A 27,886-nucleotide genomic window follows, 5' to 3' on the forward strand; every position below is an offset into this window, starting at 1 on the left:
AATGGAAAAGAATTTTTAAGCTTTTCTTCTACTTTATTTTACTAAAGGCTAATTGTGTGTTGATTCAGTATTTGAAGTGAATTTTTTTTGGGGGGTAGTTTTGTTTTTCTGGTAGGATTTAGAAACTGCTTTCTAGATTAGTGGGTGTTTCGATGATTTCGTGGTCTCTTCAAGTGAATTTAAGCTAGTTTAACCTTTACAGGTTTTCGTTTTAATTTCATAAAGGAGTAGCTTAATAAATAATTTTTTTTTCAATTATAATGTTTCAGATACAATAAAGATATAACGAGCCAAAATTTTTAGATACAACGAATATTTCTTCAGTCAGATTCGTTCGTTGACCTTTATATGAAATTAAATCCTTAAAAAGATGACGTTGTTCAATTTTATCCTATTTTTTAAAAGTTGCGTTTCGCAAGTGCCCGCATTAGGAAACACGATCGAGCATCTAAGAAAAGATTTTAATAGGGACGGGCTGCGAAATGAATATTATTCATGAAATTCGAGCGAGTCAAAGACGATGGAGCAGATATTAGGTTAGATGAATTATTTGATGTGAAAGAAGAATCGATGAGGAAAGCGGATTATTAAATTTGGCCCCAGAGTTAATGGGAATATTTGAATATCAAGGGTGGATACTGACGATATCTTTTGCGTTTTGTACACTCGGTCTCTTCGAATTTCTCGAGAGCGAGAAATGAATCGCGACGCAGATCACGTTCACGCGGATTCCCAATATAGCGGTTTAATAACTGCTGAAAACCATCTAACGCCATTAAATCCAGCGCAGAAACTAACTGACAGGCTTTAACGCAGAAACCCAAAATCCTTCGCTCTGGTTTTCATCCTTGAATCTACTACTCTGTTCTCTCAAATGTCGACGTTCAGTTACAAACGTGGGAAATTCCGGGCGTAGAATACGAAGTTTATTGAAATATCCGGGATATTGTCGATTATTATTGAATTATAACAAATTCTCAATTTCGAACGGAAACGCAGAATTATTATAAAATTCTTGGTTTTGTCAGAAACTTTATTGCTTTATTTTGAGATACTGAATTCGTGAAATCGTCGAAAACAGAGTTTTCTACTATTTCTTGAATTCTTGAAAATTCGACGTTGAGTCAACCGAGACTTTATATATATAAAGGAATCGAGAAGAAAGGAACAGCAATCGAAGTAAAAAACTGAACGAAATAAATTGTGATAAAATTTTACAGTTAATTAAATTTCCTGAGTTGTAGGAAATTTTGCAGTATGAAAATATAGTACGAAACATCGAATATGTATAAAATATATATAAGTAAAATAATAAAATATTCATAACATGAATATATATAAAATATATGTAATATATTTTAATATAATATTATATATTAATTATAATAAATATAAATAATAAATAACAAACGTAATAAAACTGTCCAAAATATCTGAATATAATAATATAATAAAATAATAAAAATGTCCAAATCCAAGCTTCCATTTTTTCCAATTATGCTGTCAAAATGGCAAATGCTTCTGAAATTAAAAATCTCCGTGAAAATCTACTAACTACTAAAAATTCGATGCAAGTACAATGGTCCAAGCATCACATGACTCTATCCCCGCCCAAAATTTATCCCCCTTCAAGTCAACCAATTAAACCATCCTCTCGTACCAAAGAAAGTTCTATCGATTCTGCAATTTGCTAAAGAAACGGGAAGAGGAGGGAAAGAAAGAGAAAGAAAGCGAACGAACAGAGGAAGAATAAATCGCCATGAGAGAGAGATAGAGAGAGAGAGGAGAGAGGACCGGCTATGACAACCTAATAACGCCGAAGACCATTAAACGCCATTAAATTCAGCATGAAACTAACGCGGGCCCGGGGAATTAACGCTCTAAAAGGGTGAGAACGAAAAATAATGATCCCCCTTTCTTTCCTTTCTTTCCTTTCTTTCTTTCTTTCGTTCTCTCAGCGAACGAGTCCCTGAACGCGCGCGCCCCGGGCTTATTAGAATTTTTCGTTCGAGATATCCACTTAATTGACTGCGCGCGAACGGATGGGAAGAAGAAAATCGCGGGATGGAACGAAGAAAGGGTAACGAGAAGAGGATGGGTCCAAAGAGTCTCGGCGGTGGCGCGGTGGCGCGGTAAAGGAGGGTACGGGAATAAGTGGCGGAAGAGGCTGGTTGCGGATGGGGGAGGGTGCGGGCGGGCGCGGTCTCCATTATCGTAATTAATACCATTACAATTAACGCGGCAGAGACGTCGTCGGTACGCTCGTCGAGCGAGCTTGGATTCCTTTTACTGCACTTTTATCGCGACCAAGCTTTTCCGGCTACGGTAACGAGCGGAAACCTTCCCGGCCTTCGAATATTCTTTCGGATTTCCGCACACGCGTCCCGCGTCAGATCTCCTTCCTTCTTCATCTTTATCTTCTTCTTTCTTTCTTTCTTTCTTTCGCGTTTCCTTCTCGCGACTGTCGGATGGAGGTTACAATTACTCTTTGGACGAGCGTTTGCCGAGTCTCGCTTTGTCGATCTCCGTGGCTCTTTGCCGGCAAACGGTCGCGTGTGCGCCGGTCGTAGGAGATTTTCGTCGTTTCGGTGATTTCTTTTCCTTTCTCTTCTGGATCTACGGGTATATGGTCCGTAGATATTGCGTATCGATGCGAAAAGCAGAGACGTGGGGGAGTTTTTAATAACACGCGAGCGATTTCTTTTCACTCTGTCTGGCAGATTTAGGAACTAACGGATCTTCTTGTTTGTTGTACTTTGTATTTTTGCTCGAAGAACTGTGTCAGACATTAACAGAAACTACGAGATATATATTAGATTGGCGAAAAGAGCGCAACAAGTCTCTTTTGTGTGCGAATTTTTCACGAGAAGCAAAAATTTTTATTTATTTGCCATTTTCGCGCGTTCAAAAAAACTTTTTTATCATTTTCGACAGAACGATTTGATATCATCATCACTAGTGAAATTTCTGACCAACCTAGTAGTTTGAAGACTTCTTTGGATAATTTTTTATAAGCTTGCGCTATACAAGTTCCACGCATATGAAAAGATTATAGCGTACGATGAAGAAGCTTCCAAACGGTGGTAGTTGAGAATTGATTTGCTAAATTTCACTATCGTTAAGTGAAAATGAAAGTGAAAGTAAAAGTATCAAATCGTCTACCTGTCGAAAAAGATAAAAAATTTTTGAAATCAACATCGAGTAAAACAATTGATTAAATATATAAAATTATTTATCAACTTGATTCGTAAAAGATATAATGTTAATAAAATTAAAAATACGTATGCTTGAATAATAGATGTAGAAATTTCTAATATCTAACAATAAATTTTGAATGATCACAGTTAATGGTAAAATTTATAATCAATTTATTATAAAAATTTCTTAATAAAATTAAAATTAAATGTCCAGAAGTTAAATTCGATGAAGTTCGAGGTCGAATTATTAATCAAATTAATTCAATAATTACTATAAAATGTATGAATGGTATAAGAACTAAATGTTTCAAAAAAAAAAAATTAATTCGCGGCATTTTCTTCTTCTGAAACTTTCGAGCTTGAACAGTGAGATATCCAACGGTTGAAAATTAATTGCAAGTTTCAAGATGTAACCAAAAAAAAAAAAAAAAAAAAAAGAAAAGAACGCAACTACTTTTTAGCCCCAACCGGAAGAACAGAAATAAGGGTGGAACGTGTTGAAAAGTGAATCGCGCGAGATGCGCGAGACGAGCTTTTTAATCGCCCGGTGAAAGTTCAATTCGCAGCTGGCACGCGGCCGCCATTACCGTAATCAACCGTATGTGTACACTTTTGGTCGGCACGTTGCAGCACGAGGCAGCCTGAATTCTATTCAAGACGCGTTTATCACCGGGCGCACGGTTTGTCCGGAAGCGCGAATACCCTCGTTTCGAAGAGTCTTGGATATCCAAGGCTGGCTGTGAATGCGCGTGTTTCGTTTCCATCCTGTTTTATTGCTGGTCGCATTGTTGCCCGCCGTGTTCAAGTCCCCTCCTTCATCCACGCTCTCTGCGCGCGCCAGCCACCGTGCGAAAGTTGGCCTATCTATGATAAACGCCACATCTCGTAATGAAGACTAATTATTTCTCAGAGGGAAGAACGCCGTTTCTACACGGGTGTTGTCGCGATAATTTCATTTTCACCACCGCGTGTTTAACCACTTGCAACGGGCAGCTGATTGCGGACCATAACGAGCGACCGAACCGTGTAATTCGTCGCTTTCTTTTTTCGATATCACTGGCTAGATATCATTCAGAAGTAATGAATTTATTATCCGTTTTACTGAAATATACTTAAAACTGAGAAAATATTACAATTTTGGATAATTTCATTTTATACTGAACCATACTTGAAACTAAAAAATATTACAATTTTGGATAATTTCGTTTCCACGACCGCGTGTGTTTAACCACTTGCGACTGGCAGCTGATTGCGGACCATAACGAGCGTCCGAACCGTGTAATTCGTCGCTTTCTTTTCGATATCGCTGGCTAGAGATCATTCAGAAGTAATGAATTTATTATCCGTTTTACTGAAATATATTTAAAACTGAGAAAATATTACAATTTTGGATAATTTCATTTTATACTGAACTATACTTGAAACTAAAAAATATTATAATTTTGGATAATTTCATTTCCATGACCGCGTGTGTTTAATCACTTGCGACTGGCAGCTGATTGCGGACCATAACGAGCGACCGAACCGTGTAATTCGTCGCTTTCTTTTCGATATCACTGGCTAGAAATCATTCAGAAGTAATGAATTTATTATCCGTTTTACTGAAATATACTTAAAACTGAGACAATATTACAACTTTGGAACAAAAACATTCTCGACGTGCGTGGCTGAGCAGTGTTCGGCGTATTTCTGGTGATCGATTGAAGAGAGCGTGAATTGTTAAACTTTGGTTAAAGTAATGTGAACCGTCAGTCTCGGATGTATACTTTATAAGTATAAAACTTATCAACCTCAATGGTTGAAATCTCGACGAGACAGCACAATGAATATTTCATTACTTTACGTTGCGTTTTAGATTTCGGTATGTTCGGCGAATTGAATAAATTTTTTGAAGGAAATCCAAGAAAGTATAGTGTAATGTTGTAACGTAATATTAAATTGCAAATGCACTGCATCGTGATATAATAATAAATTAATTATTCGAAGTAGTACAAGCTCGAATTAAATATTTTCTTAGTTTATGTGTTACTTGTTTTCGAATTGTCTAAACTTCTTTTAAAAAGACACCGAAAGAAACGTTACAAGTTTAATATTAAATTAATTGTTTTTTTTTTATTTTAACTGTATTATTCAGAGTAATGGAAGATTTCGTTATATCGATCCCGTTTGGATCTCACGTCATTGAACGAACCGAGCAAATTTTTTGAAAAAAATCCACTACGACGTGATAACGTCGTGTTATAATCGTTCAAAGTAGTACAAGTACGTGTTTAGTCAGCCAGTGCATAAAATTTCCACAAAAATCACTCTGTATATATCGTCGTCGTGACTTTATATTCAAAAACCAAAGCTTTCCTTTCTGCCATGCGTCTGGCAATAAGCTTAGACCACCGCCAAATGTACCCATCGTCGTCTCTCTCTCCATTTCTCTCCCGGAAGCACGTGTTTTACGACGATCAACGCTCCTCGGGGTTGACAGAACCCCGACGCGTAACTACTCACTCATTAATTCACCTGATAAATGAATCCGTGACGGGCCGACGGCTGATTAATCTTTCTCGAGCGTCTCGGCGCGCACCGCGATCGATAGATCGCGAGACGAGAAGCGTCATCGGTACGGCAGGGCTCGGTTGTTAATCGCCAAAGGAACAATGGAGGATCCTCATCTCTGCTCTCTGTCCGCGTGATAATATTCCCATTCCCCGAACAGGGGAGATAAATTATGCGCAGTTTCGCGTACGGTTCATTCTCTCTGGAAGGATCCGCCAGTTATACCGACGTTAACGTTTCTCTTAATGTTTGTCATTTCGCAGCTCGGTGCTGCAAGAAGCTGGTGTGTGTGCATACACGGTGTACAAGAAATTACACGTCATGACCATGACAGCGTGATTCTACGCCTTCGGATCGGCGAAGATCTGTTAAAAAAGTCGACCTCGATCGGTTTTTTTATTTTTATTTTTTTAAAGGTCAAATTTTTTTACGATTGCATCGTAAACGAACCACGTGTCGAAAACGAGACACTGTATTTTATTTTATTTTATTCCCTTGAGACATTTTATCCCCTCGACGAGTAGAATACGATGCAATCATTAAAAAAGCAAAGGCCAACGTCACTTTTGCGGTCGACTTTTCAAACAGATCTTCACCGACTAGGCGTAGACTCAGGCTATGAAGGTCACGATATATAATTTCTTGACACCCTGTACAGAGCCGTGGTGCCATGATTTCGTTGGTTTATGGTATTTGACGCGTGTCGGTGAATTTCCTTCACGCCTGCGGCGTGAAAAACGGTCGCGTCATTTGTCATCGTTACGCGATTCAAAAGGGCCGCGCGTAATTTTAATTTTCGAACGTCCGTTTTCACCATGCTGATGCGTTGTTGCTGCTGCTGTTGTTGTTGTTGTTGTTGTTGTTGTTGCAATCTCGTCTCGACCGACTCGATGGAAATTTCGGAAAAAATCCATCGGTGCAGTCGCGGGAAGTGACACGCGCGAAATGATCGATGACGGGGCAGTGCGTGCGCGTTTTCGGGAACCGGATATTTTCCATTGCGTGTCGCATCGAGCGCGTCGCGGCGTCAAAACCGCTCTCGATGAAATTACATTGCTCGCGACGTCGCTCGAAACAAATTGCCGGGTTGTCACGGACGTAACCTGAACGAGTTAGAAAAGCCACGGTTATAAAATGTGATAATAAATATCGCGGAAACAATGGACGAACATTGGCGGAGGCGCGATCCGAAAGCTCGAATTATGTATAATACTGTCAACGATGTTGATCAAATATGTCTTTGTCGCGTGTAACGGGGGCTCGGCGAGAGCTTTGACAATATCATTATGGTGAATTTTTCGTAAATTCCCTCTTTTCGTAGACTCGTGTAATATAATTTATGTATAATGTATTATCGTATAATATAAGAATTTAATATGATATAATTTATATAATATTTATATAATATTCTATAATATTCTATAATATAATATTGTATAATATTCTATAATATAATATTGTATAATATTTTATAATATAATATAATATATAATATTATATTTGTATAATGTAATATTGTATAATATTTTATAATATAATATAATATATAATATTATATTTGTATAATGTAATATTGTATAATATTTTATAATATAATATAATATATAATATTATATTTGTATAATGTAATATTGTTTTTAAATACACATCACAAATCCCTATGTCAAAGTCATGTTATATGTCATGGACATAGATATCAAATTCTACATTTATTATTCTACACAGAATGTATAAAGTAATGGATGTATGTATATATTTGACATCACATGATTTTGCCATAGGGATTTACTATTCTATCATTAATATATAATTTATATATAATAATATACATAATTATTATATTATTATATATTAATAATAGTAATATTATTTAATAATATTAATGTATATATTAGTATATATTAATATACATTAAAATAATAAAAATAATAAGTATATATAGAAAATATACGTTCTCGGTAGTTGAATTGGACATTTCCCAAAGTTGTCTGAATACATACGATCCTATTTTACTTGTGAACCATATTAATCGAACTTTTTGCATCGATTGACTTAATCCTAACATAAGCTCGTTTCATCTCTGAGACGACACAGTGTCTAGTCTAGAATTGATTGCTCAAATTCAATGACTTTTCTTGAATAATTTCGTAATCTGGTGCACACTTGACGTGCAATCGTAGCTTATAGTACGTTAATCGAATTCATTTTTGTCTCACACAACTGTGGTAACGCAACGTCGTTTTCACAAAATACGGCTGGTAATCCCAACCGAAAGTGTTTGAAAGACTGCTGTTTTGCGGCGTCGGACAAAAGGATCGAAACATTTATCAAAAATCCACTGCGGGCGATTTTCGCTAATAATCGTATCGCGTTATTGTCCGTTCGTGCTCACCGAAAACGTTTCCACGTTTTCGCTGACAGGGCGTAACCGCGCTCTCTGCTGAGCTCGTGTTATTATCCCCCAAAGGCCAAAATAAAAAAAAAAAAGAGAAAAAAAAGGAAGGAGAAAAAAAGAAGAGAAGTTTGATTTATTTGTCGATCTGGCAATTTTAATAACCCTCTATTTTCCCCCTCGCAAAATCCGCGCGCGATGAAACTGTCGAGTTTACCGATTCGTTGGCCGGGGCGGTCGCGTTTAATTTTTCAATTTTCTCCTCCCTCTCCCCCTTCGCTTCGCTCGCCGGGCATTATTCATCAGGGCAAAAAATGCATCGTTCATAGTATAAATAAACATCGTGCGGGACAGTTTTATGCAGTGATCGATTCCGACCAAAAGAGAGAAAAAAAGAGAAATATCCGCTGATCGACACCTACTAACTGTGATAATTCTCACGAAGTTTTCGTCCGCTCATTTCTCTCTCTCTCTCTCTCTCTCTCTCTTCTTTTTTTTTCACCGCTCGTTACATCGATCGGTGCTCGTCGAAACGAATCGCCCAACGGGATCAATTGAAATATTAGCGCCACTCCATAATCCTATCTATCCGATGGAGATATCAAAGATTCACGGGTCGACGTTTCGCGGAATATTCGACGACGCAGCCTCGCTAGGTGGGGGTGGAGAAAGTATTCAAATATCGCGGGCAAACGCCGCTTTATCACGAACTCCCCTCGTAAATTTGTAACGTCGATTGAACTGAATTGATATCCGACCCCTCGAGGAGACTTTAAAAGTCTGGGAGAGTCGTTGCCGATACTTCAATTTCAGTCACGTTACCTTCCCTTCCCCCTCGTTCCCGAGATATAGTTCGAGTTCTTCCGGGTTTTTTTTTTTTTTTTTGCGATACAATTTTATTACAAACGCTCTGCAGCATTTCTGTCGGAAATTTTCGAATTTTCGACGCTGAAAATTCGACTTCGTCAAGCTTCTCGAGGTTACTTAATTATTTAATTGTTTAATTGCGACAAGTTTGAGACGGTGAACTGTTTTAGATTGAGCTCTGAACAGTGTTATTTCGGATAATAATTAAATTAAATTGATAACAATTAAAATTTGTTGAATAAGAGCTGTGAATTGTCTTTAGTAAATGAAGTATAGAGATATTACGATTATATCAATCGATGATTAACTCTTCGAACTCGAATTTGTATGTCACATTAAAAATATTAAAATTGTCATTTTAATTATATAAATCACACAATAATAACAATGACGAGAACAGTTGTAAATTTACTTAGCATACCTTAAAATAAATACAAGTTGGCGTACAACTGAATTGAAAAAGAATCAAGTTCAAAAAGTTAATAAAACTAACGTTTAATGCTACAACATAGTGCACATATCAGAAAAATAATTAACAGGCAGAATTTACGTACGTAGAGTGATTGACGTAACTTGCACACAACAATTTAATATTCTCTGGACTTGTGATGAAAAGAATATATGGTCCAACTAAAAGAAATAAAGGTGTTCTTGGAACATTTCGAAACCTACAAAAAATTGATACGCCATATTTTGTATCCCTTAAAACTATACAACTTTTGTATTAAGCAATTTTTCGTTAGACGCACAATTTAAAAGTTACTCCAGATGTTGGCAAGTTACGTGAATCAACCCTGTATAATATACCACTGAAAAACTGAAGGTCAAAACTTGTAAAAAGTAAAAAGTAAAAATTCATAAATGATGGTCATTTGAGGGATGTTGTTTTTCACACACAATACTGAAAAAAAATCCATTAATTATATTTCAAAATAGAATAATAAAAAATTTAAAAAACGTGTTTGTAAAAGTTATTTCTGTCTTGTGTCATTCAGTCTTTCAGTGACCACCCTATATGTTAGTTTCAAGAAAATATGAAGGAAATTACCAAAATAAATTAATTGAAAAAAATTTTTTTGCAAATAAAATATCGACACAACGACGTCAGTCCTTGGTCAATTAATCTATAATATGTTAGAGTCGACATCCAAGTAAATAATTCCTCGCTACTTAGCATTTTATTCGTCTTCACGTGTTAATCTCGTGATGGTTCAAGCGTTTATTAGCGAAATTAACGATGCGGCCAGCCAGAAAAAGGCAAAACAAAATGCAACATATATATGTATATATATAATATATAAAGAAAGGCTTGTAAAAAAAATTTACGAGCCGTTAAAACGCGGCGTTCGGGTAATCTAGAGTGTAAGAATTTACGAGCGGTCACGCCCATCGAATTTCTCTCCCCCGGCTGTTTGTTCGAAGGAACACCGAACGTTCTTTTCGCTCCCCATCGTGCCACTTCCGATCCGCGCCCACCTGAATTCATCGTTTCCGACGCACCGTGTTCGCTTTGGACCTCGGGCCGAGTTTCAACCTCTTAGCTGTGAGTGAGTACCGAAGAAATGGCAATTTTCTTGCGCAACGACGAGTAGAATAGAAAAACGTCGTCGCGCGAGAAAAATAATTACAATTTGTTACGTGAATGCGCTGGAAAGACGTGCCGTGCGCGTCGACAATTGTTTGTCCCAAAATTGCAATATTTTCTCAGTTTCAAGTATATTTAAATGTAACCCAGGCAAAACAAGTGATAAGTTTGTTACTTCTTAATAATTTCTATCCAATGATATTACATCGACGAGTTCAAAAGAAAGAGCGACGAATTATTGTATACGATTCGGTCACTCGTTTTGGTCCGCAATCAGTTGCCAACGCAAGTGGTTAACTTCTTACATAGCGCTGGAATGACGTGCCACGCACATTGAGAATTTTTTATTCCAAAATTGCAACATTTCCTCAGTTTCAAGTATATTTAAATGCAACCCAGGCAAAACAAGTGATAAGTTTGTTACTTTTTAATTTCTATACAATAATATTATATCAACGAGTTCAAAAGAAAGAGAAAGCGACGAATCATTGTATACGGTTCGGTCACTCGTTATGGTCCGCGAACCGGTTGCCAGCGCAAGGTGTTAAACGAAGCCACAGATGAATATTTATTAATCTATGAAATAACCGATATTTATAAAACCAGCGTATTGATTGCTAAAATTTAAACCTAAAGAATTTAGTTCAAATTCAAATTTTCATTTAAAGCTAGCGCGAGTTGCATTCACGTCTGTAGGTCCGGCGTTTTATTTTTGTGTTTGCCGCGAAGTTTCGTTCGGGTTCGAAAATGGCGTTGGTGTTAGGCCAACGAGCCGGGAGTTTAAAGGCGGCGTTACAGCGGCGCGAAATAAACCCGGAATGCCGGCCTTTTGATACCGCTGTTACAGGATCGCGTTAATTGCTCTCGTACTTAAAGCGTTGCCGCGGAAATTAACGCGAGTTTTCCGTGTCTCGTCGTTTTTCCCTTGCACGCTCGTGCTTGCAACGTCCGTTTTCCTCTTCGTGTTTCTCTCTTTCGTCAGCCACCTCTTTTTTTAAAATCACGATCGCATCGACCTTCGTCGTCGTAATCGATGCGCGATTGTCAGTCGAGGACAGAGGATTCGAAAGTAAAAGTTTTGACAATTGAAATCTTGTAATAACGATAATTCGACCCTTTTGAACAAGTAATTCTTGCGATATTTTTCTAAAGAATTAGAGGGAGAAGTAATTCACCGTGATTACGATTTTCAATGTTTACTCAGTTCTAACGAGATTAGGATGACTATCCTTTCTCACTGCACAGTCCTGCCAGTGAGACTCCCAAGAGCACACGTTCGACGAAAAAAAAAACAAAAAAAAAAAAAAACAGAAGGAAACACTTGAAAACAGAAATCCTAAAATGTGACCGTAACAACGAGCAAAAGCTGAAGCTCTGAAAACAGAATTGCTCGAAGTCTCTTCGACTCGTATTATTCCCCGACTCTCTTTGTCCCGTTTATTTCTATCGACAAGTATCGAGAAACGTCTCTGTATAGGCGAGGGAAAATAACCCCGGTGTGCTATTTCGGTGTGCGAAGAAGTACACCGCGTTTCAGAGCAAGAAAACAAAAAAAGAGGACCGAGAAGGTGAAAATAAAAAAAAAAAAAGAAAAAAAGAGAAACAAAAAAAAAAAGGAGAAAAGGAAAATATATAGGGAAGCGTACCGCGGAGATGAAGCCGGCTTTGACACGGCGCGCAGGCATCGTCTAGAAAAGCCGGTCGCATTTCCTACGTGGAATCTAATTCTTGTCATCCATTTCCCATTCCATCGTCGTGCTCCTCTCATGAATATGACGGCCGGGTGACAGCGTGCAAATATTTCAGCTGGAAATTTATTTTCAAAAAGCCCAAGCTGGCCAAGCTTTCACGAGTGATTCGATTAAACGCGGATTGCTTGACGGCTGGTCTTCCACCTTTTCGAAAGTTTCGAAAATCTTGGTCGTTCCCCGGTCGAAAATGAGCGGCCAGTCGTTCGTCGAACCGATTTCTTTGTCTCTCGTTTCGAGATATCTTCCTTTTCTCGAAAACATCTTTTTCTGTTTCGTTCGCCGAGTCGAGAGTAAAACCAGAAACTAGTTGGGAAATTTATTGCTTGTTAATCGATCTATTAATTTATACTCGTTATTGTAGGGACAGGTGTAAGATGTTTTCGAAACTGAACGTGGTAAATAAAATTTCTGTAAATGTCGCGACAGAGGCGAGAATTTCTAGACGCGTGATGTCTGAAAAGATTCAATTTCCAGAACTCTTATTTAAAGGACGCGCGTAAAACTTCGAATAACTATTCTAATCAAATTCCTGGAAATATCACAAAATAATTTACCAGTTGTTTTCACAGATAGAAAATCCATTGCTTGTTAATCAATTTGTTAATTTATGTTGGTCACTGTAGATTTATTATTGCAGAGATAGATGTGGGAAGGACTTATTTTTTGGAACTGAAGGTAGAAAATGAAACTTCTCGTACGTCGTACATATCTTAAAAGAATCGATTTTCAAAATTCTTATTTAAAGCTCGAGTGCCAAGTAAAATATATTACGCAGAACTCTTAAACTAATAAAATTCCACAAAATCTAAATTTCTATTTTCCTGCAAAAATTCACACAGAAAAAGAAAACAAAAAAAAAAAGAGTCTCGTCTCGTTACGTTCACGCGCAAATGCGCGAACGTTCACACTCTCTGCTCATTAATATTCCCCCGCAGAAATTTTCCAAGATTCCCGTATCAAGCGCGAGAGTGCAAACAATATAATATTCACTTTATCGTCTGTCGCGTGCTCTTCGCGCCCGAGTCATTTCCTCTCTGAGCTCTCGAATCTTCCACTTCCGGTTCGAGGAGCCATTCATCCCCTCCCCCTCTCCCTCCTTTTTCAAGTGACTCGGGCATAGAGGGGCGTAACAGTTCGTTAATGTCGCCTCGCGTTCTCTCTTCCGATCGCCCCTTGGAAAGGAATTCCGTAAAAGTTTCACGGAATTCGGAGAGGATTATGCCGCGCCGGTAATTCACTTTGTCGCGGCTACAATCGACTTGATACTTTCGGGCCATTTAACCGGGTAATCGTCGATACGGTGCACGCTCGCACAAAAGGCCGCGATCTTAAATTGCCACTGAACTCCACCTCATCGAGGTGGGAAATTTAATTCCCGTGGATTTTTACATTACCGAGAGGGAGAGAATCTTTTTTTCTCTCCCCGTGCGTTTCTTGTCGCGGCAACATTTTCCCAGACGCGAGGGCAACGATCGATGCGTTTATGCTAATTCACGGTCGTTGTTCGTATTCAAATTTCCTCACATTCTTTGGGGTATCTTTCGAGTATTTCAGAAAAGCGGGGGGCAATGCGTTCTCGCGGTTTGCGAAATTGCGCGGCGAGGAGAGGTGTTAAGTTTGAAATTTTCAAACAATCGATTTTCTTTGTTTTGTTTTAAATGGTAGTTGGAAATAAGATAGAAAAAGTCCTAGCCTTTAATAATAAATTCCGCGGATACGGAATAATGGAATTTGTATCACTGTTTGCAACGTTAAGCAGTATTACAAAGTGTAAATCGTGCGATTCAGATGTTACCTTTGGTGAATCGAATATTAGGGGACTTGGATTCAATTTAGTCGCGAATTGTAAGAACTGTGAGTCGCGATATTTAAGCAAAAGAAGTAAGTAAAGGATACATGTGAAAAGTGACGTTCTGAAACTTTAAACGCGTTCTTCTCGAAACTAGGTTTTTAGAAACGGTGTGCAGGATATCTCGGTATCTAACCAACCGATTACTGTGAAACTTGATTATTTCAGTGTAACATTTACTAGGGATTGAACATTTTTTCATTTTCAACAATTTCGAAAAGTATAAATAAAAAAAAACCGTAGAAACTTTTGGCATAAATTCGACACATCAGAAACAAATAGCTGCTATTCTCATAATTTTCACAAAAATGAAAATGTTGGATCGTCAATCCTTAGAAAATATTGTTTACTTTTGAACTTTTCTTGCCTTTCTGTTGGCAACTAATCCTACTCGTCTGGAATTCATGTCACACCGATAGTCAATGTACAAAAAATAGTTATGTAAAAGGATGCCTTATTAAAAAGTTAAATAGCAGCCCCCCCCTTTTTTTTTCTCTCTTCTAATGCTGCTTTCTATAGTTCATAATGTGTTAAAGTAAACCACAGAAGCTCATGTCAGTCAAATATGTACCTTTGTTTTACCCTCCAAAGTATTCGTAATTTTTAGTCAAATTGTCCTGCCCCCCCCCCCCCTTTGAATTAGCGCTCGCTCGAGAGCGCGTAGCAGCAGAATTACGACAGAATAGGTATCTTCTTTTTATTGAAATTAGAGACGGTTTCTCTGACGTACGAGGGATCTTTATGGGTCTTCCTCTCGCGGGCAGCGAGAAATAAGAAAATATTAGGAAATTAAACATTTCCTTTTCTCTTCTCTCTCCCTTCCCTCCCCCCCCTCTGCCCCCCTCATCCACGAGAGTGTGCAAAGCTCCGTTGCGTCGTTATTATGCGCGGCGTAATTCTTCGGGGCCGTCTTGCATCGCTGGTATCGCGTTAAAACCTGCGTTTCACCGGTGTGCCCGGCGCACTCGCTAGAGGACCAAGAGGCCTCGCGACAAGAGAGGGCCGTTCCTCGCCCGTTCATTTTGCAGCTACATGCATACGTCACCGGAATGTCATTTGCAGCGTTCGCGTACGCGCGTCGCGTGTGTATTATGTAATTCAGTGGCCGGGTGCAACCGGGTCACATGAGTTACAGGCACGTAGCACGAGTATCTGGCCCGGGCTGGTCAAACAGGCCGCGCTAATTACAACGCAAACCGGTCGTATAATCAAACAGGTTACGTATACGTCAACCTGGCGTTCGCCCAGCCTCTGCCCTTTCGTTCGCGTATTAACAAACACTCGGCATCTAACGGACGAAGGGTCTTCTGGCGTTTTCTCGTTTCGCTCCTTGCAACGTTGTCTCAAGTGTCGATTGATAAGGGTTATCAGTTATCAGCGTTGGTAATTGGTTGCAACTGTCATTGCTTTTAGGCACGTGACGGTGGTGTGCACACAGAATTTGTGCACCCGCAGAGGCAGAACTTTCCTTGGGCTCACAGTTTCCGCTTCTAGCAAATTTCTATGTTTCTGTATTTCGCTGACCGACTCTTGGTACTTGATAGAAATTTTTCTTTCTGTTTATTGAGGAAATTAGAATAAGTGTAACACGATTCGTGAGAGAGTAGAAGTAGGAATTTGTCTTTCTGGAAGAGAGTTTTCCTTTGATACGAGATAACAGAAGCATTGTATGTTGTTGTATACAGAAATCCAGTAGAAGAAATTTCATCTTTTTGTCCACTATAGGAATTTGTTTTTTTTTTGTTTATCAGAACGTGTAACATAATTCGTAAGAAACTAGAAGTTTTCCTTTTCTGAGAAACTGATTCGGGAGATGGAAATGTTGTTTCATCAGATTCGGACGTGTAATATTGGAACTTGTGGAGAATCAGAGACAGAGCTTGAATTTTTGGACGTTGTAAATTGTTAACAATTTTGATGTGTCATCGATAACTTGAATATTAATTAATTGGATATTATATTGGTCATTCTGGTTAATGAACTTGTGATTTAATTATGAATTTGAAGCAAAAGGAATTTTAGGACAAGAATAGAATGACTGGGTAAATTCTCAAATTTTTGTACCATGAGCTCTCGTTTTAGGAAATAAAACGAATTCGCAATGTTCCAAGAAGATGCCTCGCGTGAAACTCAATTGTGAAGTTACGTATACTGAAAAAGATCTTTTTTGTTTAAATTTTAGAGATATTTTTTAATTTTAGGAAAACATAAGTGGTCGGGAAGAACGCAGTAGGGTTAAGCAGGTGTATGTAGATCGTCGAGAAAGAGATCAGTTTATGAACGATGTTATAACGTCTCTTTTTAGCGTAAGATGGTACTTTACGATCGTTCAAGCACGCATTAATTAAATGGTAATCGAGTTATTAAACAGCTGGAAAAGGATGCTCGACGCGAACGAGCAGCTTAATGGGGAAATAATTAACAGATTTATATCGGTACCGGTATACAAATTAAGACTGAAGAGGGGCCATTGATTAAGACGAATTGGAAATAATGCGAGAGTACAAGAGCTTATCAAAATACTAATATTCCTTGTTATTCTCAATAAGAGACTTGTAATACGTTCAAGTGTTAAAATGATCTCTTAACGTATGACAATACTGCGATATTTCTCATCCATAGACTGGGTATTTTTACGAATTTGTTAAATGAAAAATTGTAACAGCGAAGTGTTTAACACGTGGAATAATTTTCTACTAAAATTCTGTTTCCTTCAGGAATATACAGAATTTTCAAATGTACAAATTTCAATTTTACATTCTTAAATTGCGACTCTAATATTTTACACGACAGTTAGATATCTGTGGCGATCGTTGTAAATTCAAATTGAAATTAAATTAAAAACACTCTAATTTCTAAACAAAAAAAAAAAAAACGTTCTTTTTTTCCCTACAAAAAAAAAAAAAAAAAAAAAAATTGGAAACGAATTTTGGAGAGAAATTCACGTTCAATTCTAGCACTAGAATTTAATGCTGTCATCACGAGATCTCAAATCAAAAATCAAAAACGCTCCTCGTGTGTTCGTTTAGCACGTTCCGACAGACAAACTGAAAATTGCTCGACGAAAACAGATCCACCCCCTCAAGTTGATCAACAAGCCGGTTATCTCTTCGAAACTTTCCAGTGAAAGCATTGAAAAAAAGTCCACGCGAGTGAAACAACGCTGTCGCGACGCGGCAGGATCATATTTCTATGGGAAGGACAACAGCTTCACATTGGCGAGTTAATTATCCCGATGATGTCGCGGGGGGGGAATTTGCGCTCTTCAATTAGCACGATCAGGACTCGACGTTCATTAGACGGAGCCTGAAATCAAAATCGGCCGGTCTCATTACACGCCGCGGCTGATTAAAATCCGCGCGTGCCCCGTCTGAAGAGTGCGTGACTCTCGCTACTTTGGCGTCTGTCGCGTCGCATTCACGCCACGGCGGGGGGCTGGCATTGAAACGCGACACGCGCCGATCAGCCCCCTCTTCCGCGCGCGAATTTTCAATGGAGTAATCGAGCGGCCGGCTTTTGACTCGCGGGGATCGGTGTAATGCGAGGAACGTGCAACGCTGGGGTCGAAATGAAAATGTCCGGCTGTCGATGCACTTGTCATCCCGTAACGAGTGTTGGAAGTTTTTTTTTTTTTTCTTTAATTTTTATTTCGTTTTATTTGGTAGCGTTGGAAGAGTTGAAAAGGAAGCATTTGGAAGCGTTGGAGAAATATTTATTTCTTTTTATTTACTACTTCATGGGATGCAAGGTTGTGGATTACAGATTATTAATAGATTAAATAGAAGACAGACTGAAAGATCAGATTCAAAGAGAAGTGTGATACAATAAAATAAAAATATAATATAATGGAAGTGTTAAAATATATATATTATTTATTATTTTGCAAAATAAAAAGTTGTAGATTATAGATTATTACTAAGTAGGTAGAAAATATTGTAGGCTGAAAGATCAGATTCAAAAAGAAGTAAAACAAGTGTGATACAATAAAATAAAGATATAATATAATATAAAATAATAAAAGTGTTAGGAGAATATATATATTATTTATTGTTTTACAAGATAAAAAGTTGTAGATTATAGGTTATTACTAAGTAGGTAGAAAATATTATAAGCTGAAAGATCAGATTCAAAGAGAAGTAAGACAGAAGATAATATAATACAATATAATGGAGATAAAATATAATGTAATGGAAGTGTTGGAAGAATATATATATATACGTATATTTATTATTGATTAATTTATAAGATAAAAGGTTGTACATTATTGATTATTAATAAATTAGATAGAAAATAGATTGAATGATCAGATTCAAAAAAATAAACAAGTGTGATAAAATAAAATAAAGATAATGGAAGTGTTAGGAGAATATATGTGTTATTTATTATTTTACAAGATAAAAGGTTGTAGATTATAGATTAGATGGAAAATATTATTCAGAGAGAAGTAAGACAGAAGTATAATATAATATAATTCAATATAATGAAAGTATAATGTAATATAATATGATGAAAGTGTTGGAAGAATATGTACATATGATTCATTATTTATTATTTTATAGGATAAAAGGTTGTAAATTATAGATTACTAATAGATTGGAAGGAAAATATAGGTCAATAGATCAGATTCAAAGAGAAGTAAGACAGAAGTATAATATAATATAACAAAGAATAAAATTTATAAGATGTAATTTAAGTGATTCTAGAGATTGAAAATTGTAGAAAAATCGTTGCGGAGGATTTATTATTCATTGACTCTGTTTTTTTTCTGAAATGATCGGAATTGATAAAAGATGGAATGAATCTGATGACAATTTGCAAATATGATCATGATTTATATAACGAACGTACACGTAAAGTAAATCTGTCATATATTTACAAACAATTCAAAGAGGATCGTATCGCAGGTATCGTATTATTTTCTATAATATCATATAACACATTGTGTAACGTTATATTGTATCATTTTTAAAGAGTCAACGTTTTACGTAATAACCGATCGATCGCTTCTCCAAAATATTGACGAAAAAAACGTTGCTACAAACAACGTAGACGGATTCTTTTTTTTAGCAATTTCCGTGATCGAGTTTATAGTACAAGCAAATACCTCGAGTAGGGCACTACTGGCCCTTCTATCCAAGACGTGCGCGACTAAGTAAATAGGAAATGGCAAAATCCGATTAACCGGCGGGTTAGGGGAGGGGCAGGGGCACAATGATCGAGAAGGAACCGAGTCTGACCGGTTGAAAGCAACGAAACCCCGGATTTAATAGAAATCAAGATCGATCTTCTCTTTAACGATAGACAATTTTCGACGAGGGTGAATCGGCTACTTCTTCGGAGTATCCTATTATCTATCCCGTTGCCTGCCTCGCCGACTTGTATCAGGGAAAAATGGCGTAACGTGATTAAAGGCGGGACTAATTTAATTATCGAGCAGCGTTCGATCGAGCGAAGGGTGTGGTAATCGTCTGATAGCATCGGCGAGGGGTTTCTCGAGTCGAGACGGCGCCCGTTTTTAAGTATGTTTATCGGGTTATTTTCGACGACGAGGAACTTTAAATTTAGAAGTCCCCTTCTACGAGTTTTTGTTATAAAAGTCTGCTCTTCGGAGATTAGTCTCTAAAGGAAAGTTTTGCTTCTCTTTCGGTATTGTCTTTCATTTTCGACATTTATAAAATTCTAGCAAGAGTGGTCTTCATCGATTTCCTCGAAAAACGAAGAAATCTTATTCTACGTTCTTCATTTAATTTTACAAACGTAGAATAACTTTCTGTTGATTATTCTTTTCTGCTACGTCTACAGCCAGCCAAATTCAGGTATACTTGATGAATTTTCAAACTCGATTTCCTCGAAAACGAAGCGTTTCACGAAAAAAGGAATCTCATTCTACGTTCTCTACATTCTCTTCACTCATTTTCGCGCGCAGTTAGTAGCTAAATTCAGGTGTGCTTGATTTTCGAAATTTTCAAACTCGACTTTCTCGCGAGCGAAGCGTTCACGTAGAAAAATTTCCTTTCTGTACTTCATCTTTACACGAAGAAATCCCACAATTTCGAGAGTGTACCCTGTGCAACTGTTAATGGATCGAGTAAAAAATACACTGATAGTTAATGGGTCTAATATATATAAATTACGAAACGTATGAAGTATCTATCTCTCATTAATTCGCTCTATCTCTCGCTTCACCTCGGACACACTTGTTTCTCTTCACGATGCTCGCTACTCTCAATTGTTCAATCCTTATTCGTCCTCTCTTCTACCACGAAACATACTAAATTACACATGTACATACTCGCCACACTCGTCCTTCCATACAAACATTATGTACTTTCACTCCACGATCTATGGCTAAACCACTACCACAGTAACAACATAAAACTCTTTCAAGCCGAAACAATCCCCAAGGATCTCGAGATCGTCCAATCAATGAGCCGTATTAATGGCGTATCAATCGACCTAATTGTCCGGAATTATCTGGAAAGACTGTGGAAAAACGTTATCCCATCCGTTTCCATGGACTCCGAAGGCGATTTCCCCCTTTTCGTGGGGAAGAAATCGGTGGAGGAGGGGTAGAAAAAGCCGGAAGGAGGAAGACGGATGGGCGAAGATCGCGGCGCGATTATCCGGAAGGGATAAGGGTGACCACGACTGTGGGGAGGGAGGGGAGGGGGGTAACTGATCCAGGAACGCTACGGGAGAAGGGGGTGAAACGAGCCGAGCGTTGCCATGGATCTCCGTAACGTATCGCGGCGGCATCGGAGCGATTTAAAGAGAGAAACGAGCGACACGGTTTAAAAATGTTTCCACGGCGAAGCAGTTCGTTTCGTTCTGTTCAGTGGCTGTTCCTCTCGCCCGTTACGTCCGAAAGGTTCGCGCACCCTCAGTCTCAGCGTCTCCTCTCGCCCCCTCTCCCACCCCCCGGAACACGTCGAGGATTTTTACGACCGTTGCTTGATTCCACCCTGCAACCCCGTGTAATTGTTTCACGGGACTTCGGGGCCGTTTGTTGCGTTCGCGAGAGAAACAGCGGGGTTTTCGGTTTTTGGCTTTCGGCTCGGTTGAAAGGGGCGAATTTAGGGTATCTGGAAGGAAGAGGATATATATTTCCTTCCCTTGGGATTTACGTCGGGATACACTGGAGAGTATAACTACTGTTACATATATTGAATTTCTGAAAATAATAAAATCAGATAAATAAATAAATAACTGTTATTAAATAAATTAATTCAACGATTTAAAGTAAATTTAAATATGTCTTACTTTTTCGATGGCCAAATTCGTAATTTTCATTTCAATTAATCAATCTATTTGTCTATTCTAAAATGTGCGATAATTAAAAAAAGTGCAACGGTACAAAGAGCAACGAGAATATTTCAACAATTTTAAACTCTCCAGATATATATTTCTTTATTGTAATTATCTTGTATACCACGTTTCACGTTTCAAGTCGTCAAATAACGTTTCCCATTTATTCCGCTAATTTTGCCCATTTGCTTATTCATTATTTATTTCCTCTCTTTCGTTTCAAGAAAGATTCTGCACAGCTTCTGTGTTTGGTGAAGTAGTTTTCGGCAGTGTACGGATAGTTGGGGAACTAGGTAGTTTCAGTTCGAGCGGATGTTTGAGAGATGTTTGCGAGTTGGTTTAGAAAGTGAAATAAGTGTCGAGCTTGGGTATAGGGTGTATAATTAGGAGGGTGATTTTAGCGAAGAATTAGGTCGCTGGAATAATTGAGTAATGGGGATTCCCGGCTCACGAATTGTTTCTTTCATTTTATCTTTCGAGAAACGGTTGACAATCTTTTTCTAGCAAATGGCTGACAAATCTCATATCAAGCAACGTCGGAGAATGGAAATACTTTTGGAAATTGATAAATTTAAATTACTCACTGCCAGTGTTCTCTCGAAAATTGTCGGATTATTTTCTCAAAAATTTCATGATTGAAATTTCGCGCTTGACGATTATTAAATGATGAAAGTTAGAAAATTCAACGCTGCAAAGGGCAATGCTTCCTTCCACTCTTCAGAATAAACTCGATGCTCAATGTTAAAAATTTAATACCAATGAAGAACCAATGAATAGCTAGGGCAGAAACCTAAGTTTGCCCTCTAAAGCCACCAGGATGCAATTTCTTAGAAAAGTAATTTCCCATCAAACTCGGACAATGTAGAGAGTAACATGCAACGAACAACGAACTGCTGATGAGTGAATAATTAATCAGAAAGCAAATTTTATCCTCCCCGTATCTACTAAACGCCTAGCATAAAGGCATACATTTATCCGCGAAAATTACGCTCGCGGATTCGCCAATAATATTGAAATCACCCAGGAATAATAATAACAATAACAATCGCTGTAATTTCTGAAACCGAAGCGTGTTCACGTGTATTAACGCCAGCATAAACAGGCCACAGTGAAATTACATTGTAATCCGATACGATCGTAAAATCGATAACATTAACGTTTGAGCTTCGCTAATTAATTGTTACTTGTTTGACGAAGAGGTGAAAATTGGTTGAAAAATGCTCGCTTTTAACGACCCGAGAGGGAGGGGGGTTCTTTGATTTGGGCTACGTTACTGGCGGACACACGCCATCATCCGTAACATTTTACTCTTTCATTTTGAATTCGGTCCGGAATGAATCGGACGAATTCTGTTTTGCCATTCGAATTGAAATTAATATTTCGAGGAGGATACACGCGATGATCCGCAACATTTTACTCTTCTACTCTTTCATTTGAATTCATCGGCCCGGAATGAATGAGTTGAAATTAATGACGAACAAATTAGAAACAGCAGCGTATTTACCAGCGTTAAGTTGATCAGATGGGGCCGCAAGTTTCAATGATTTATTAAACTTTGGGTGTCGAAGGGTTCGAAACGAGTTTATTTTATTTTAAGCAAATAAAGAGCTACGCGTAAGAAGCTTTACGTGCCTCAATGATGACAGAAATTTAAATGTAAACTTAAATGTGATAAAGTATAAGAGATTTCGCATTTTATAGATTTAAATATTAAATATATTTTACATTTCATTTTATTACAATTTTTGTAAGATTCTTACTTCATTACTTAAAAAAAATATGAATTTTTATAATAACAATAATATCATTAACGCGCTAGAATAATTATAATATTATTATCATATATAATATTATTAATATAATACTATAATATTATTATCACGTTTAATATCGTTAGTAATCATATTATTATTATTAATAATATCGTTATAATCAAAATTTGACAGTTACTACCTTCGAGTACAAACTTTTACTAAGAATCTAAATAATTTTTTATCATCAGATTGGTTAGCAATTTAAAAAATTCCTCTGTAACGATATTGATCGTATACGTGCAAAAAAAAAAAAAAAAAAAAAAACGACGACAAATCGAAAATTCGCGCGCCGTGAAAACTTTCACATCACTCGCACGTTTTTTACGAATTAAAACGTAAAATCTGTAATCCCATTGATTCCTGAAACGAAAGTCAAACGAATAAAAAAATTCGAAACGCGTCTTCGCCCTCGTCAGGAAAACGAGAGGCAGAGCGTTAGGATACTTTTGGAGGGTAGTGTACGTGCTGCAGCGGGATTTGGCGTCTCTATTCGAAGCGTGAAATCGTCCAGCGGTGCATTTTTACGCCGCCCCCGTAATTTCTCGTCCTTCCGGCGACACTTTCCTTCCACTTTCTTATTGTTGGTACACCGGCGTCGCGGCCATGTTTCGCTAACGTTGCCTCGAGTTACCGTTCCGTTCGTTGCTTTACGAGAGCTTTTATATAAGACGTTCCCTCTTGGTTATAAGAGAGACGTTCAGACGCGTCGTCGTCGTCGTCGTCGTCGTCATCGTCGTGTTGGTTCATGCGCCCCGGCCTTTAAATCCGAACGCAACAAATCTACGTGGACCGTGTATAATTTTCTGGTTAACGAGTTGCAAAGCCGTTCCCCGCGAAACTTTTTCACGGCGATGTCTGTATTTTTCAGCGTGGATGAGCTTCCTCTGGTACGAAGAATCGAACTCGAAGATCAAGGATTTTTCGTTTTGCAGAATGTTCGTCTCTGTTCGCATTTTGGAATATTCTGAGAGTTCGAGAGTTTCAGATTTAGGAATATTTTGCGCTACGAATCTGAGGATTGCGACGGTCGAGAACAGTTTGGAATATTTTCTTCACGAAAACGTGAAACAAGATCTAAATTTGATATATAATTCTTTTTGAATTTAAAAATATTTTGTGCTACAATGTAGAAACTCGAGGAACAAACGTTACCATATTGGCGATTAATTTCACATTTATCTACAACGCAGAATTCTACATCGATTTCCGTGGAAATCATATTTCACGCTGCGCGACGAAACTTTCGTAGCCGAGCGCCGCGAAAGTTTTTCAGCTTCGGCGAGCTCGGAAGAGAAATAATATTTTTACTTCTCTCCTGAATTCCGATGGAAATATTTCACACCGTAGCGGGGAACTTGTTCGGAAACTAGTTCTAATATTTTACGAGATCGAGGCTCGCTCGAATCGCAAAATCACCTCCTGCTCCTAGAAGAACCCTTTACACCCTTCTAAACTGAAATCATCCTGAAAACATCCCCGACTGCTGCCTCGACTCGAAATAATTAATTCCAATAATCGTGCAATCTTGTCTTCAACTTGCGAGAACTTCTTGATCCCTGTTTGTCGAAAGAATGCGTATGAAATGTTTAAAAAGCGACTTAACCTCTTACGCACGTCGAGAATCTTTGTCCCAAAATTGCAACATTTTCTCAGTTTCAAGTATGATTAAATATAACCGAAACAAATGATAAGTTTGTTACCTCTTGATAATTTCTATGTTATTGATAATTTCAATGATATTACATCGACGAGTTCAAAAGAAAAAGAAAGAGCGACGAATTATTGTATACGATTCGGTCACTCGTTATGGTCCGCAATCAGCTGCCAGCGCAAGAGGTTAACCTCTTACGTAGCGCTGGAATGACGTGCCACGCACATTGAGAATCTTTTTGTCCCAAAATTGCAATATTTTCTCAGTTTCAAGTATATTTAAATGTAACCCAGGCAAAACAAGTGATAAGTTTGTTACTTTTTAATAATTTCTATACAATAATATTATATCGACGAGTTCAAAAGAAGGAGAAAGCGACGAATCATTGTATACGGTTCGGTCACTCGTTATGGTCCGCAATCAGTTGCCAGCGCAAGAGGTTAACCTCTTACGTAGCGCTGGAATGACGCACATTGAGAATCTTTTTGTCCCAAAATTGCAACATTTCCTCAGTTTCAAGTATATTTAAATGTAACCCAGGAGAAACAAATGACAAGTTTGTTACTTTTTAATAATTTCTATCCAATGATTATATCGACCAGTTCAAAAGAAAGAGAAAGCGACGAATCATTGTATACGGTTCGGTCACTCGTTATGGTCCGCAAACCAGCCGCCAGGAGTTAAATTCCACACACATATTCACATATCTGCGAAACACGAAGCGTGTCCGCGTTTCCCGGGATGAAATCCACCCCTGTCGAGGGGGAGTAGCAGAAAGTTCTGTAACTTTTCGCTCAGCTGGTTCTCCTCGTGTCGAACCCCTTCGTGTCTCAATGAAATACGTCTAAGAGGTTGGCCCTTAGGACACCCGGTGACACAATTTACGACGCCGTCCCTTTAAAAATGATTTTCTCCTTCGTGCGAATCCGATCAGCTTCGATCGAGGACAAAGTTCTTTCGAACGAGACGTTGGCGGGCGATATTCGGTGGATTGGAAGTTACAGCGGTGTGTTGCCGTCATTTTGATCGTAGACGAAGGTTTTGGGAATTTATCTTAGTCGCTAGATTCAACTTTCAAGTTGAAATTTAACTGTCATGCAACTAGAAGATCTCTAGAAGAGGGTTGTTAATGTCAGTTCGGTTGCGTTAATTTCTGTGTATGTAAATTTGTGTCTTCAAGACTTTCGCACATTTTAGAATAGATGTTCAGAAATATAAAAAATATCTAACGGGTGAAGGAAATCTGTAAACCAGATCCAATTTTCTCATCCTCTTTAAAAAAAATATGACATTGCACAAAAGTCCCCAGCCTAATGAAACATCATACTATTTCGTTACAATATTTTAAAATTTCCTACGAGTGTGTTAAAAATCTGTAACGATAATTCTTTCGTATCCGCAGGTTCAGATTATAGAAATTCACGCGTTAGAAATTGCAATTCTGACTAAACAAAAGTCTTTCGTCTCGAGTTTAACTCTGTCTGTCTGTCTGTCTGTCTGTCTGTCTGTTTTGTAGACGTTGCAGAGAAGATAATTCTCGAAGAAACCTTACGTTGCGCTTGCAGATAATTATACGCCGTAAAACGTGTTACGGGTATTTAGTGTTTGTTGTTAATTTGTTACGTCCACGTCGTAAAATAATTAATAAGCTGTTTATACGAGTCTTCAAACACGCCTCGTCTGTTTTATGGCAGATACAATGTGTAACAGCAAAAGTTATGGTTGTTGTTACGTTGTTAACTTTCGATGGCGGCGGTGTAGATTAGAACATCAATAATAAAATTTTTGTGAGTGACTTTTCTTTAATTTGATTAAATATACCGCAAAAATTTCTAAGTGTGTAATTTCTTCTTGCCCTTTACTGTTTTAATCTAAAGATATTTTATTTCCGTGTTTACTTCAAACACGAGTTTCATCTTATTTGTACAAATAGTTGTTATATTATTTGTATTATAAAATTTAATAACAAATTTCTGGATTCATGGTATTTAAAATATTATATATTTTTAGTAGTTTTAGAATATTATATATTTATTAATTTTGGAATATTATATGTTTTATACGATTACACACGAATCTCTCTCTTCGTCTCACGTTCATTGTTTGTAAAAGCATGTCGATCAAACTCGAATTGGAGCAACCTTTCGAGTTGTATTATAAATTCCCAATAGAAGATATTTCGAGCTTTATCTCTCTGCAATCTACAATCACAAGCAACTCTTTCTTTCTCCGTATCATATTTTTCCCTTTTATAAAATCTCTATTTAAGAACACGTCAAATCCACGTTGACGCTCTCATTTATATCGTACTTTTGTTACCACTTGACAAACGTCAATTTCACTCGGAGAGCCTTTCGATATTTAAGTTAAAGCAAAATAAGTTAGTTGAAACATTGAACATCACTTTTAGATAACAAGGGGCAAAAATTATATATTTTCATTCTTTTCAATCAGAGTTAAATTAAACAAACGAGGTAATTTTAAATCAGACAGAATTTTCAATCAAATTTTTCAACCGGCCACTTGACCAGTCCAGGTTGGTGTCAACCCCTTGCGCGGACCATAACGAGCGACCGAACCGTACACAATAATTCGTCGCTTTCTTCCTCTTTCGAACTCGTCGGTACGATGTCACTGGGTAGAAATGATTAAGAACTAATAAACTAATCATTTGTTTCGCCTGGGCTACATTTAAATATATATACTTGAATATATATATTTAAATAATATAATATTAAATATTTAATATATATACTAAAAAAATAATATTAAATATTAAATATATTTAATATATATATATATATACTTGAAAAATAATATTAAATATTAAATATATATAGTTGAAAAATACATATATTTAAATATATATACTTGAAACAGAGGAAATGTTGCAATTTTGGAACAAAAAGCTCTCAACGCGCGTGT

The sequence above is a fragment of the Frieseomelitta varia genome, unplaced genomic scaffold (genome assembly GCF_011392965.1).
Source record: "Frieseomelitta varia isolate USP_RPSP 00005682 unplaced genomic scaffold, Fvar_1.2 scaffold_254, whole genome shotgun sequence".
NCBI lineage: Eukaryota > Metazoa > Arthropoda > Insecta > Hymenoptera > Apidae > Frieseomelitta > Frieseomelitta varia.